General features: G+C 37.8%; 1 protein-coding gene across 1 annotated transcript in view; it reads right to left on the bottom strand.

Moving 5' to 3' along the window:
- Positions 1-16,321, bottom strand: part of AVEN (apoptosis and caspase activation inhibitor) — a 170,677-nt gene that overhangs the window by 7,846 nt on the left and 146,510 nt on the right. The window lies entirely within an intron of this gene.

The raw sequence follows: 16,321 nt of genomic DNA, 5'->3' as shown, positions 1-16,321 counted from the left end.
AGACACAGGCAGAGGGAGAAGCAGGCTCCCTGTGGGTAACTCGATGTGGGACCAATCCTGGGACTCCAGGATCGTGCCCTGAGCTGAAGGCAGATGCTCAACCCCTGAGCCACCCAGGGGCCCCTTAAACTATCTCTTTGAGGTGAGATTATCAACCTTATCTATCACCCCAAAAGTCACCTGGTTAGAATGTCAAGTGAAAAATAAAACTCCAAGAATGGGCATGAGATTAGTTCATGTGAATCGTGGTGCACTCAGCTCTTGGAATAAAGGAAAACCAAAAAACAAGATCAGCATAAACAAAGCATGAAGGATGATTCTGGATAGTAAGCTTTGACACAGACTTATTTTGTAAATGCATACTTATTTGGTTATTTGTCTGAAGAACACCTAAATTTATAAATGAAGGATTATTTCTCATTTCTCTGCCTAGCTTCAGGATCACCAAAATGTGGTCCCAATAACCCATTTACTTCCTACTTCTTCAGACTTTCTGCTTGAGTCAGCCTATCACATTCCAGAAATACTTCCTATTCCATCCTAGCCTCTTTCTGTTTTAATCCTTCCCTTTTGACCGGAAGACCCACACACAGCTACCCATTCATATTGTATTTAGACTCCAAGATTCAGGTTCAGGGCCACTTCCTCCTTTGTGATACCTCTCAGGTGGTTTAACCATAGAATCCATTCTTCTAAATTAAAAGAGGGAAAAAGAAGTGAAGAATTCACAATTAAAGAGACAAAGATAAAATAAGAATCTGTACCACCCCCTTGTTTCCAAAACACAGGGATCACAATATGAACATTTAACAAGATCAAATTCAAGGCAAAAAGAACCAGAACACTATCAGGAGAAGAGGTAAAGTTAATACTTAGTCATTAGCGAATAAATTTGATCCCTCAAAAATTATGACATAAAGGATCTGAATAATATAATTAACAAGGTCTTATGTGTGACTACAGATATATAAGTATAAACATGTGTGTATTTATTGTGATTATATCTGTGTATTTTCTTTATAAATATCTGTGCAACATTAGTTTTTAAAAAGAGCTAAAAAAAAAAAAACTATAAAAGGCCACAAAAAAACTCAGTAAATCCTAAAATGTAGCAGTCATACAAACCATATTTGCTGGTGATAAACATTCATAGCACATAAAAGCAAAGGATTAATTGCTCTTACATACAAAGAGCTTCTACAAATCAACAATGAAAATAAAACCACCAATAAAAGGAGGAAAAGGAGTGAAAATAAGAAATACCATCCTCATATGTATATACATATGAAATAAATAATATATGAGTAAATTAAAAATCAATCTGGTAGATTTTTAAAACTTGGCCAAATACCTGAATGCCTTATTCAGTGCTATTTTTGGCATTCCTGAATTTTTTTTAAGTAGGCTCCATGCCCAGTGTTGAGCCCAATATGGGGCTTGAACTCACAACACTGAAAACAAGACCAGAGTTGAGATCAGGAGTTGGACGTTTAACCTACTGAGCCACCTAGGCACCCCTATGGCATTCCTGAACTTATACATTACAAAGGATGCTATGACTGCAGAGATTACTATAATATATAATCAGCACATGATAACAGTAACACAAACAAGGCATGCTACATGTACTTATGTTTAATATTTGAATATTCACTTTCAAATACAGATTAGATTCCAACAATGGCTAAATAGCTTGTTGCAAACCAATCCTCTTGCTGAGAACAACTTATGAACACTAGGCAAGAAGAGCTACCAAAGGAGAACATGAGTGAGAACAGTCCCAGAAAGAAGCTAAGGAGGTAATAAATCTAACATTTAGATTTGCTTTTCTCTTTGAAACACTTGTTCCTTCCCAAAGGTAGCATCAAGAAACTGAAGATCTGAGCATACAGTAACCACCTACAAGGCTGTGAAGATACCGAGAGCTTTTGCTAGCTTTATGGCTAGGGTGGACAAAAGTCACTGTTCAGGGCCCATAGATGAGGACGAGTTTTGGAAAGTCCAGGCTCTCAGACGGGATCCCTCATGACTACATCTTAGAGGTGGGGACAAGGAACAAGCCAGTCCTCACACTGAGGCAGAGCTATAAGTCCCAACCTCTGATTCTGTCTACGAGAAGCCAAAGTAAATCCTTTTTGGAGGAAAATAACATTATTTATAGCCTAAAGTTATCTCTACTATTTTTTATAACCGGTGTCTAAAATTCATTAAAAATCATCAGGCTTGGTGGGGATCCCTGGGTGGCAGAGCGGTTTGGCGCCTGCCTTTGGCCCAGGGCGCGATCCTGGGGACCCGGGATCGAGTCCCACATCGGGCTCCCGGTGCATGGAGCCTGCTTCTCCCTCTGCCTGTGTCTCTGCCTCTCTCTCTCTCTGTCTCTCTGTGACTATCATAAATAAATAAATAAATAAATAATAAATAAATAAATAAATAAATAAATAAATAAATAAATGAAAATTTTAAAAAAATTATTTTAAAAAAAATCATCAGGCTTGGGCAGTCCGGGTGGGTTAGTGGTTTAGCGCCGCCTTCAGCCCAGGGTGTGATTCTGGAGACCCGGGATTGAGTCTCACGTCAGGCTCCCTGCATGGAGCCTGCTTCTCCCTCTGCCTGTGTCTCTGCTTCTCTTTCTGTGTCTCTCATGAATAAATTAAATCTTTAAAAAAAAATCATCAGGCTTATCAGGAGAAGAGACCAAAGTAACAGAAAACTATGAGAGAGGGGAGCTGGGGGAAAGCCTAGAAAAAGACCCACAGAGGTTAAGATTTTAGAGTTACCAGATATGGCTTTTGTAATTGAGCAATGTAAAAATTTCAATAATAGGAAAATCTCTAAAATCACAATGACATCCACAAAGTCATCTTTGATTCAGACAAAATACACACATAAAACATACAAAGCAGAAAACGGTTGCAAAAAATGGTATACCAAAAACATGCTTTGCTTAAAATTGAACTTCAAAACACATTTTTAAAATTCTAATAAATAAATCATATAGAAGCCAACTTTGAAAAATAAGCTTGTTAACATTTTAGACTATTAAAAAATGCCAACATCTCTAATCCTGTCACTGAAGATGAAGAGCATTCACACTTGTCCAAATGATGAAGCCTAGCATCAAGAGTGCTTCTGGAAAACATGTTACCAAAGTTCTTCTTTCCAAAATAACACGCACAATAACAACGGTGCTCCTCCTCTGTCCTGTGCATCACACGCTTGAACACCCAGACCTCCTTTCAATACAACAGCACAGTCCATTAGCAATGCATTCAACCCTGCTCCTGCTTTATTCTCTTGCTGAAAGAGTTCCTCGTTTCTCACAGTAGCATGGTGCATCCACAAGAAGTACAGAATGGAAACCAGAGACCTGTGACAGCTAACTGGCTGACAATGGACCAAACATGGTGAAGGATGTCTTAGGGGTCACAAGCTTTTAAAGATTGGGTCACATTCACCTGCTGTGTTCAGAAAGTAATTATGGCACAGTGGATAGAACAGAACTAGAAAGTATACAAGGAGTACTGTACTCTCTTCCTTCTTCTTCTGCCAAAGACTAATTTCATGAGTTACAAGAGGTTGTGGAACTGCCTTGTATATTTACACAATATCTGCCAACAAGACGGAGGAAGAGCCAGTTCCTGTTACACGGGCTGTGTAGAAAACAGCAGCCACCAAAATCCCGTAATATTCTACTTTGCAGGGCAGTCCCGGTGGCGCAGCGGTTTAGCGCCGCCTGCAGCCCGGGGTGTGATCCTGGAGACCTGGGATCGAGTCCCACATCGGGCTTCCTGCATGGAACCTGCTTCTCCCTCTGCCTCTCTCTTGCGCTCTCTCTGAATGAATAAGTAAATAAATCTAAAAAAAAAATTTAAAAAAAATTCTACTTTGCAGATAAGAATACCAAAGTAGCAGGCCTGCTAAATCCAATGACTGCTATTAAGAATGTAATTATTCACTGGAATTTGCTAAATAAGGGGAGAGGGGCAAATTTAAACAAAACTGCTATATTTTGAGAGTTCACGTTTTTCTTACATATAAAGTCTCATATCATTCTATTCCAGAAACAATGCTGAAGTTGGTGTACGTGAATGATGAAAGTCATGATACAAGTGATACTGAAACATTGTTACATCTTAAAAGTCGACATTATTGCCACAATTTTAGAGTCAAAATTAAAGATAGAATTTTTTTCAATCCTCTAATTGTGTGAAGCAGCAAAAACATTAAAAGTTAGATATATGTGTTGGCAGCAATCTTAAGAATGCTTCTGAAAATATTTAGAAAGGATGTTTCAAGCAGTGCACAATGCTTCAATTTCTTGGATTCCGTCAGTGAAATTCATGATCATCACACAAATCTCCAAGGCCAGTGGTTAATGAGGAGAGAAGTCTTCACCTAGTCTATAACCTAGTTATTATTGGAAAGGACAAGGTAAATTGCCAAGGGACAACATTACTATCAGCAGTACTGTACTCTGTGTAGTATAATATAGCAACTGCAGGATCAATCTAACAGCAGTCAGTGGGGTAAAAGGAGAATCTATATATTGTCAAAATTAAATCTACTACAGATTTTTATTAAAAAATTTCAAGTTTTGTTGAAATTTCACAGTTTTTTGGTATTCCAGACATCCATTCTATGAACTGATACTTAGCTTTAGTTTCAAGCTACATATGACTTAAGAGATGACCATTTGGCCAAAATGTGTATTTGGCATGCCTCCAATATTCAATTAGTGACATTCTAGAAGGAATTTTAAAAGTAAGGCAGCTTATGTAAATACAGCATGGTGACTGTAGTAAATAATACTGTATTGCATAATTGAAAGTTGCTAAGCGTAGCTCTTCTATCATAACAGATGTTAAGTATACGTGTGGTGATCATTTTACAATATATACAAATATTGGATCATTATGTCATAAACCTGAAACTAATATAGTGTTATATGTCAATTATACCTCAATTAAAAAAAATAAGGTAGCTTTATTATCTATACTGACATGGAAAAGATTATCTCAACCGTTACGTGTTGAAAAAATCAAGTTTTAGTGCAGTGTAAATAAGATATATATATGTGTATATGTGCATACACATATATACACTTACTATATACACAGATGTGTGTATATATCACACATATACTGTATATATAGTATAGTATACTTTATAGTATATATATAGCATATATATATAGCATTGTATATATAGTATAGTATATAGTATGTATACTATATACACACACATATATGTGTGTATATATCACAAGGATACTAATATATGCAAAGATATAAACTGAGACAATTATATACCTATTTTAAGAATGATCCTTTCTCAGAGGGTGGGATTGAAGGAGACTTCCTTTCTGCATAATACATTTTCTAGTTGAGTTTTCCTTTATAAAGAAGTGCATATTACTTTTGGAGCCTAGCCAGAAAGAAGTAAGGAAAGCTAGGAAAAAAGCTGAAATTTCCTGAAGGCAAGGACCTTCTCATAGTGCATTTAAGGCAAAACATGCACAGATCTCATAGGCTGGAACCATAGATATCATTCATTCTAACCCTCACTTGATAGAACAGTAGAGAACCTCAGGTCTAGAGAGGCTCAGTGACCTGACCAAGGCCACGTGGCCAGTTAATGGCTAGACACCAAGACCTCTTGACACCTACCATTTATTATTATACCTATAACTAATAAAGTTATTTCCACTAGGCTTCTTGGCTATCTAGTTCCCTTGAACAAAATATTTATGACATCTGATATACTAATATTTGGCACACTGACATATTTGAAAATAGGGAAACCCAAACTCAAAAATAAAGAATTCTTCATTTTAGGAATTAATTCAGGGGTTCCTTTAAATAACTACAATATGGCTTCTAAAAATAAAACTATGTTTTGTAGAACTCTAAGTACTCTGTTAATGATGGTGTTGGAGAAATAAAGGTGATATATCAAGTCCATCACTGTATTTAAATACCCAGGATTCTCACTCTGCCTAACTTCTCAAATTGGTGTAATGCAGGTCTTAGAATCAATGATGAAGTGGACACTACACTTGTTAGAATTCTACAGCACCAATATGCTTTCAAAAAACTTACCATCTAGTCCTTGATAACAAAGCTTTGAATTATCAGCTTACCCTTTCAGCCCACCAGCAGAAAAAAAAGAAAGTACTTAATAAAATCATAAAGCTCTCCAATGGAAGTTTCAGGTGGAATTACAAGGAACAACCGTTATGTGGGCAAAGAGAACCTGCTAAGACTTCCAGTTTCGACAACACACATCAGGTGTACATAAAGAGCGAGTGTGAAAGATAGAAGATGTGCCCAAGCCTAATAACACCCCTTGTAGTAATTCTGTAGTGGCAATTCCCTTAACTGACATCTGTCCTAGGTATCCGGAGTTTTTTCTCATAAAATTGGCCCAGACATCTGTGGTGCATCCTTTCAGAAACCAACTCTAGAAAGCAAGAGGAATGGATCGCTGGTTCTGGATGAATACTTCATGTTGAGCTCCATTTTCCTGGCTCTCCTTTATTTGCCCCACAGCCTTTACAATATGCCCTCAAACCAGGATACATGTCTCTGCAAACCACAGATGAACTTCACAGGCTGACAAGTTCACAAATCTTCACAGAAAGAGAATATGTCTCAATAGTCACCATGATGGCTACTATAAAAAATGAAATGTACCTTTTTTCTCTCTGAGTTTCTCTATCCTCATCTATGAGAGAGGACATATTTGGAAGTTAAGGTGGATCCTAGGTCCACAGAGTGACTCAGCTCAAACCAAAGATGACCTATATAGTTCAGCTCTATATAGGACATAAAAAAATCTTTGCTACCCAATTTCTAGCTCCCATGGATGAACATTTCTACATGTAGACATCAAGCACTTCGACATTTACCCTAAGACAAAGCAACAGCTAACACTTTGTCTTTGTCAGGAAGATTATCCAAGCCACTAAAGTGATTAATAAAAAATTAGGTTGAGCCAAAAGAATGAGAAGAAAAATCTCTCCTGCTCAACAGTGACCTATAATTAGCTTTCTCACCAGATGTGGGGCCCCAAAAGCCCCTGAGCATCAAATATCCACATTGAGCACTACATAATAAGATGTGCCTATCTCTCCAATGCCCCTAATAAGTGGCTTCCCCATCTGCATGGGTTATGTTGAAGGAAAAGCCAAATACACTCGAGTATCATAAGAGGGTTCTAAGCTTTATGAGAGAAGGATGATGCTGACATTCTGGAATTTAGAATATAGCTGTCCCACCCCACCCCACCCCCCAAAAATAGGTGAGTATTCTGTGTTAACCCTGTACTATTGTGGACAATCTAGTAAAACTTCTCAGATCAATTATTTTCTGAATCAAGGCCAACAGCAAATCCTGGCACAGAATTCCAAGATGAGAGTAAATGATTACATGTGGCAGAATAAAGAAGAGAAGGACCAATCCTCAAATGGTCAATGGAATCATGAGATGTTAGAACTGACCTGTAGTAAAATAGCGTATCCATTACGATTCGGTCTGGCTGTAACAAAGACCTGAGAATTTATGTCTTAAGCAATATCAGAAGTTATATTTTGTCAACTAAATGAAGTCGAGACTTAGGCAATCAAAGGCTGGTATGGTGGCCCAGGCTCCTTCCAGGTCATTGCTCTGCAATTCCTATCAAGGCCCTTCTTGTCATGCTCCAAGATGATGACCAGAGCTCCTGCGATCCCATCAAAATTCCAGACAGCAAAATGGAAGAAGACTTGAAGGGGCAAAAAGCATGCATCATCTGTCTGGTATGTTTTCCCAGAAACTACCACAGGACTTTCCATTTATTTCTCTTTGGGTCATAAGAGTATCTTATTATCAAGCTACAAGGAATGCAGGATAATTAATTTCTTCCCAGGTGGCCATGTGTCCAGTTAAGAATTGGGGGTTTGGGGATCCCTGGGTGGCGCAGCGGTTTGGTGCCTGCCTTTGGCCCAGGGCACGATCCTGGAGACCCGGGATCGAATCCCACATCAGGCTCCCAGTGCATGGAGCCTGCTTCTCCCTCCGCCTGTGTCTCTGCCCCCCTCTCTCTCTCTCTCTCTGTGACGATCATAAATAAATTAAAAAAAAAAAAAAAAGAATCAGGGGTTTGAAAGGAAATAGAATAAATGAATGGGGTGGGGAAGCAAGTATTGATGCTTGAATAACATGGTTTTGAACTGCGCAGATTCACTCATATGCAAATTTTTTTGATAAATACAACACCATAAACGTATTTTCTCTTATGATTTTCTTAACATTTTTTCTCTAGTTTACTGTATAGTAAGTAATGTATATCATACATTTAACATACTAAATATGCATTAATCAATAGTTAATGTCATCAGTAAGGTTTCCAGTCAACAGTAGCCTATTAGTAGTTAAATTTGGGAGGAAATCAAAAGTTACACAGGAATCTTCAACTGCATGGGGGGCTGGCACCCCTAACCCTGTGTTGTCCCAAAAGTCAACTATACTCTCTCTGAGAAATTACCAGAAGGTCCTACTCAAGGGTAGTTAGTAAGGGCAAGTTTCTAATGTAGTGTTTGTGCTCACTTTAATGTGAGTTGTCTTCAATCGTTTTTAATGAAATACATGTACCTCCAAACTTCTCAAATTATAGTTAAAATTAACTTTAGAAAAAAAAAAAAGAAAATACATGCCTTTCAACTTTTTTCTCCAGTTCTGAGAGGAGGTAATGTTAGATAAATTTCTAGTTTCCAGCATAATGCAAGAACTTTTCACCAAAATAAATACAAGACATACATATTGTTTACTACCTTTCTCAGGGAAAATGGGAATATGTGAAGTTAAACAACAATAACTTTAGGAGTAACCATTAATTTAGTAATTTTTTCATTGTTTTTTTTTTTTTTTTTTTAATTTATTTATTTATTATAGTCACAGAGAGAGAGAGGCAGAGACATAGGCAGAGGGAGAGAAGCAGGCTCCATGCACCGGGAGCCTGACGTGGGATTCGATCCCGGTTCTCCAGGATCGCGCCCTGGGCCAAAGGCAGGCGCCAAACCGCTGCGCCACCCAGGGATCCCTTTTCATTGTTTCATATATTTTTCAGCCCAATTATGTGCCAAACACTATTGGGTGCTAATAATATAAATAGATAAGACACACTCGCTGCTGTCCTTGCTCTTGAATTCTGAGCTAAACAAATCAAGAAGGGGCTACAAGATAGAGAAAAACATAAAATTTAAAGTAAATGTTTTTTTTTTTTTAAGATTTTATTTATTTATTCATGAAAGACACAGAGAGAGGCAGAGACATAGGCAGAGAGAAGCAGGCTCCATGCAGGGAGCCCCATGTGGGACTCGATCCTGGGTCTCCAAGATCATGCCCTGGGCCAAAGGCAGGCGCCAAACAGCTGAGCCACCCACGTGTCCCATAAAGGAAATTTAAATTCCTTCCCCAAATCTTTAGAAGAGTTTGCACTCTCCCTTTCTTGTTTTACACATATAAACACATAATGTTATGCTCATGGTGTTGATTTACTTTAAAAAGATTCAGTACTTATCTGTACTTTATTTACAGCCTGACACCCAAAAGTTGGTGCAAACCATCACACAAAGTTTCCAGGTCAATTACCTGAAGTAGACTGTCCTCTAAGACATCAACAATCTTACAATGACACACAATTCACTTCCAGAGGGAACAGATGAGGAAGGAAAGCTAGACCAATGCCAAACTATCATTATCTACAAAAATAGCCTCACATCTGTAGAATGATGCTCAGATTCAACACACACACACACACACGCACACATACACCCCAGTATAGCAATACAGAAAAATGCACAATCCCACTAGGACAGTGATACTTTCCCTTCCAAAGATCACTTTGAAACTTGGTGATGTAGTCTCACAACAGAGTCAAACTTTGCCTAATTTCATGGTCTGTCTTCCACTGTTCTTTATTATTTCATTTTCTTGTCTACACTAAGTACTTTTTTGAACGTCAATCTACTCTAATTATTACTTATGTCTCTCAAACAGTATGTTCTACCTTAATCTGCCCAATTTTTCTTTTTGCAATTAAAAGTTCTCCACAAGGTTAATGTTAAATAACTAAGTCTCCAAACACTGTAATCCCCTGATGAAACAGATGGTTCAAAGCATACCTTCCAGAGGATACTGTGGGGGTTGCTGGGGAAAATGTCTGAACAACTTTCTATCAAGAATACAAAATTGCTTTCACATTTTTTTTTTACCTGCTGAATGTATGCCAGAGTCTCATAAATTAAGAAGTCTTACCTGTTGCTTTATCTTTGACTTGTCTCATTACCTTACTATACTCTGTTCATTGAAACCATTTCTCTGATACTAATTGGGGTCTTTTATAAAATCCAGACTCACACCTTTAACTGCTGACAGCAATTTTTCCAGCTTCTACTCTCGTTTGTAAGATTCTATATGGCCTCTTTTTAAAATCACATAAGGATTTTCCTAATAGAATTCATTTCTCATAAACACAATAGTCTCTATAAAAATCTCCAACTGAGCAGCTCTTAATAACCACTAGTAATACCCAGGCTAAAGAGAAGAAATCTTGAGCCAACTACTTTGAGGTCAACTCAGAACCTGTGAAAGTTAGTTTTAGCTTCTCCTTCCTCTTGGTTTTCTTTTTTAAATTTTCTTAATTCTGGTTTTGAGGAATCCCTGGACTGAGTTTGGTAGGGCAGCATGAGAAGCAACACGAGCAGAAGCCTCCAGATAGAAGGAAGTTTGGCCATTCAAGGAGCAGAAGGAATGCCAGTATGGTTGACGTGTAGTGAACAGTAAAGAGGGAAGATGTGACCAAAGAAAAGTTGGGTCACATTCTTCACGTGACAACATATTCAACCAGTTTCACTTCTCAACACTGTATTCCACAATAATAACCAGGCTTAGCAAAACTCAGTCCTACTCATCTGTTAAACACATTTTGCATGAGTATACAAACACGTACTAACTCTCAGGTGACGGATATCCTTAACTTTTTACAGATTAAATGAGACAACACAAAACAGTAAAACAAAAATTTTTTAATAGCAGGGCCAAATTGTCACCTTCAAAACACAGAATGGAAGATACAAAAGTTCTCTTTGTTTGCATAGGGTAACAGCTCATTTTAATTAACACTGCCATGGCTATATGCCATCTCTCTAAGCCACGCTTGAGGACCTAGAACCCAAACATGAAATTAAGGAATTTGGGAAGCCATCTTGACTGGTAATAAGCTCAGGAGAAAATTTTGTAGGAACTCTACGAAATGGATGGGCATGGACAAATCTCCATTCCTACAAACGTGCCACTTCTAATTAAGACCAGGAGTTGCTAATCTGAAGAGTGACAGAACTCCAAATAGTCAGTGATAGGAGAAGAAATATGGTGAAACAGAATAAAACTGAGGAGAAGTACACACGTCACCTAATAACATGGTAGATCCCTGTCACCTGTTCCAGGTTAGCAGGGAGGAGGTGCTCAGCCCTTGGCTCCCTGTTCTGACTCAGTTGCCCATAGATTCTGACCCTGGCATCTGGCATTGGCTACTGAACCCTGTCTCCTAGACTTTGGCTATTTAAGACCACAGTTATTTTGAACAGAAGCTTTCTGGAAGCAGTCCCTAAATATGAACCTTGGCCTAGGTTTTGATCACATTTATTCCCAACATTCCCAGGCCAGCCATTTTATTTTGGTATCCATTTCACAGTTATTTTTTCACATAGATGTTAGCATTTATTTTATTTTTTTAAAGATTTACTTGAGAGAGAGAGAAAGAGAGAGAATGTACATGAGCAGGGGAGAGGGGCAGAAAGAAACGGAGAGAATCTCAAGCAGACTCCACACTGAACACAGAGTCCAATTGCAGGGCTTGATCCCAGGACCCTGAGAGACGCCTAACTGACTTAGGGACCCAGGTGCCCCCATTAGTATTTATTTTGAAGATAGTTTAGGAGTATTCAACACTTAAATGCAGCATAGTGAAGCAGAAATATGCAAACAGCATGTTCAGAAGGCTTAGTATTTGCTATTACTGAACACATTTTGATGGGCACTTTTTGGATCCTAGAATTATTTATATAAATGATACATAGGCTTTTATTGGAAAGTCACAAGTTGCCTTGTATTTGGTAGATCTGTTTAAGGCTGTCAGTAGTGAGGATGTTGATTCTCATTATTTACAGCTGTCTTACAGTATACTTGGCTTTCTTAAAGTTTCCATTCTACAACTAGAAGACAGAGTGCTGAGTTAAAAAAAAATATCTGGGGGCGCCTGGGTGTCTCAGTTGGTTAAACGTCTGCCTTTGGCTCAGGTCACTATCCAGGGGTCCTGGGATCGAGTCCCAAGTCAGGCTCCCTGCTCAGTGGGGAGTCTACTCCCTCTCCCTCTATCTCTGCTCCCCACTGGTCCCCTGCTGTTGCCCTTTCTCTCACACTCTCTCAAATAAATAAAATCTTTTTTAAAAATCTGATATACAAAAACTTCAAAATTTTAAGACAAAATAACTTAATAAATTGAATAACTTATGGATAATACCAAAGGATTCATGAGTTCAAATACAGGTATTCCTCACTTTCCAAAGTTCATACTATGCCACTTCACATTTTCAAAAGACCTAGGCTAGTATGGTAACAGTTTTTTTTTCCCCCTGCAAAGGCAAAAATCCCCTTCTGATTTCTTTCAGTTAGTAAAAACAGGTACTAATATAGGTCATTCGGAAAAGTGAAATGGCAAAAAAAAAAAAAAAAAAAAGAAGAAGAAAAGAAAGAAAGAAAGGAAGGAAGGAAGGAAGGAAGGAAGGAAGGAAGGAAGGAAGAAAGAAAGAAAGAAAGAAAGAAAGAAAGAAAGAAAAGTGAAATGGCATAAAGCAAAACTTTAAGCACTTCAAGCCATTTTGGCTTATGAGAGCTTTCATTGGAACACTACATTTTCGGATAGCAGGGGAAACCTGTACTGGAATCCCTTGACATACTTAAAATGTGATTGAATTTCCAAAAGCTTTACTTAAGACTTTTCAGAATCCATTGTTAAATGGTAGGAACATCAATCAATTATCTATAAAGAAACACCTGTTGTTTGGATGCTAACTCTCAAATATTTTCAGTTTGATGATAATTTGTGTTGTATAGTCCAAACAGTTTGCTTTTCATGTGTATTATCAAAGGTAGCAACAGTTTTTCAATGTTTCAAAGCTCAAAGTAGAATTTGTATAAGTGAACTATCAGAGGATTATCTCTAAATCACTGGTATCTCTCTCATGTTTTAGAAGGAGAATAAGTGTAATAAACATTGAGTTTGTTTTTGCTTTCTTAAAGGAAGAATTAATCATCTTCTACATCTTCTTACTACAACTGTATGAGAAACTTTGGCTAAGCAGAGTAACAGTGGAATCTGCTTACCAAATTCCATTTGACAAGTTTTAGCAATCATTTTGACATAATTAATCAGCTTTGCTCCATTTCATGTTTACTGTGTTTCCAGGAGATGCCATCGGGCAGAATTCAAGAAGTTAAGGGCATAAGTTATTTTAAGCACTCATCTGGAGCTTTCCTTGTATTAGCCAGACAACATGCCTTGTTTTTTTTGTATTTACCTCTGAAGTATAAGGTCTCTTGTTAACAATAACGACATTACCAAATGTCAAATGGCAGTAGTTAAATAATAAATTAATACTATCGGGGATCCCTGGGTGGCTCAGCGGTTTGGCGCCTGCCTTTGGCCCAGGGCACGATCCTGGAGTCCAGGGATCGAGTCCCACATCGGGCTCCCGGCATGGAGCCTGCTTCTCCCTCCTCCTGTGTCTCTACCTTTCTCTCTCTCTCTGTGTCTATCATAAATAAATAAATAAATCTTTAAAAAAATAAATTAATACTACCAAATATGCAGATATTTAAATACCTCCATAAAATGGTTGGGTTTCTCTAGTGGCATGGGGTGAGAAAGCAGCAAGGAGATTGGTTTTATAGTTGGTGTATTCAAATCATGATCCAAATAAATTCCCCACAATGTCTCTTAAATATCTTTGGCATTTATAATTTATTTGTTGAGGAAACCAGATCATTTGACCTGTCAGGGTTTTGGGGTTTTTGTTTTGTTTTGTTTTGTTTTTGTTTTACTTCTTGGAGTTTACTGATTTGTACACTCATGTTATCTAATCTATTCTTTTATTCCTTATATTTCCTATAACTGGTAGTTAGAACTAGAGGCTTGATCAGATTGAAATTCAGGTTTTTGGAAGGATGCTTTTAACATCAGAAAAATAATTACAATTTATCTTTTTAATTTAAGATTTTATTTATTTATTTGAGAGAGAGCAGAATGATGGGGGAGAGGGGGCAGAGGGAGAAGCAGAATCCCCACCAAGCAGGGGGCCTGATGTGGGGGTTGATTCCAGGACTCAGGATCATGCCAAAGGCAGATGCTTAACTGACTGAGCCACCCAGATGCCCCAGGAAATTAATTGAAATTTAAAAGGACAGAATCCAATTTTGGATAAAGGTATAATGTCAGCTTTTCAGGTTAGCTGAACAGAAGGAAGTATCCCAGACCTCTTTTTGCCTGAAATTTTTAGGAAATTAGATTCTAAAATTGCTCATCAATAACATCACTTAGTAGTGAAATTAAACAAGTCATAGCAGAGGAAAGTTTTTAAAAAGTTATTGATAATGGACAACTGTATTGTCGTCAATGACATCATATAAAATCCAAGATGTTAATCAGCAAATTTTATTCAGATGAGAACAGGTTAGACCATAATCAACCAAGGAAATGCTCGTATACTTGTATACAGTTTTTTTTATTTGGGTTTTTTTTTTTTACAGATTTTATTAATTTGAGAGAGAGAGAACGTGAGCACAAGCAGAGGGAGGGGCAGGAGAGGGAGAACCAGACTCCCTGCTGAACAGGGAGCCTGATGCAGGACTCTGATCCCAGGACCTCAGGATCATCATCTGAGCCAAAGGCAGACACTGAACCAACTGAGCCACCCAGCTGCCCCTACTTGTATCCAGTTTTGAACCCATTTTGTTTTCTGTGGAAAAAAGGTAGTAGCAAGTAAAAGAAGAGAGTCACTTTCCCTGCCACTTTGCCATCTCTGTGATTCTGAGATGGAATACAAAGAGAAGCAGATCATGCCCAAGATTAACCCAGAACTCTGTTCTAGGAAAATTCAAAAAGTAGTGCAAAATTAGAGATTTCTGAAGGGAGAATTATAACACTCTGGGCTGGTTGCTTTGCAGGGCTTTATGGAATGACTCTCGTCCCCGCAGAGTTCACACACTGAAGGATAAGAAAGGGTTCATGCATCTACCACAGTGGATCTCCCACCCCAATACATACACCACCCCAAAGTCTATAGGTTTGGTCCTTTCATTAATTTTCTTTGCTGATTATGGCAAATGGACAGGCTTCTTTTGTCTCATTAGTGCAGGGCTTCCAGCACTAAGGGAAGGGAATCTAACCCCTTTCTGCTGCCCCACAGGCCTATCAATGTCCAATGAACTATACTTATGTTCTCAAGTTAAATTTTAGTAAATGATACATATTAGACTATGTATATATCTGTAACTATCATTGTGAGGATATAATATTGCTAAAATGGTCTTTATGTCAGAATTGTAATTGAATTGTAAAGCCCTATTTTGTTATAAAATAAAATTTCAATTTGTATCACCCCTTTTCAGAGATGTTAAGATTTTCTCTTTTCTAGTGGTGAATGAGAAAAAAAAAATAGCTATTTGAAATGTCAGTGTTTCCAAGCTATACTTAAAGCTGCTCAGATGTAATAAATGCTGGCACTGTTTTCCTTTGGTTTCTTTTGGGAGAGGTCCATCCTGCCGCCAAATGAGAAGTAGATTTTTTTTTTAAACAGTTATATGTGACATTTAAAAGCTGATAATCCTATTTATAGATGGTAGTTTTTCAAGGTCTCTAGAGAAATCTTGGATTATATAGTTTACATATTTTTTGAAACTTTAAAATTTTTTTCATAATTTGTTTAATACATGATTAACATTTCCCATTCCGTGGTTTGGTTGCTGGGCCTGTGACCTCCTAATGGCATTACAGACCATAAAAGACTGGCTTCACAGTGCAACACACTTCAGCAATGAATGAATAATCATAAACTACATCAAATTATATACTAGCCACCTACATAAAGAAAAAAAAATCACACTGGAATGGACACCAGAATAAAATGGCAGAGATCAGCATCGTGCAGAGAGTCATTAATGTAAAGGGAGAGATCTTACATTTAGACTTCCTAAAGTTCTCAGAGCAGCTCCACTAATCAAGG

This window comes from Vulpes vulpes, chromosome 15 (genome assembly GCF_048418805.1).
Source record: "Vulpes vulpes isolate BD-2025 chromosome 15, VulVul3, whole genome shotgun sequence".
Classification (NCBI taxonomy): Eukaryota; Metazoa; Chordata; class Mammalia; order Carnivora; family Canidae; genus Vulpes; species Vulpes vulpes.
The sequence above is the reverse complement of the archived record's forward strand: the minus strand, read 5'-3'. Positions and strand labels throughout refer to the sequence as shown.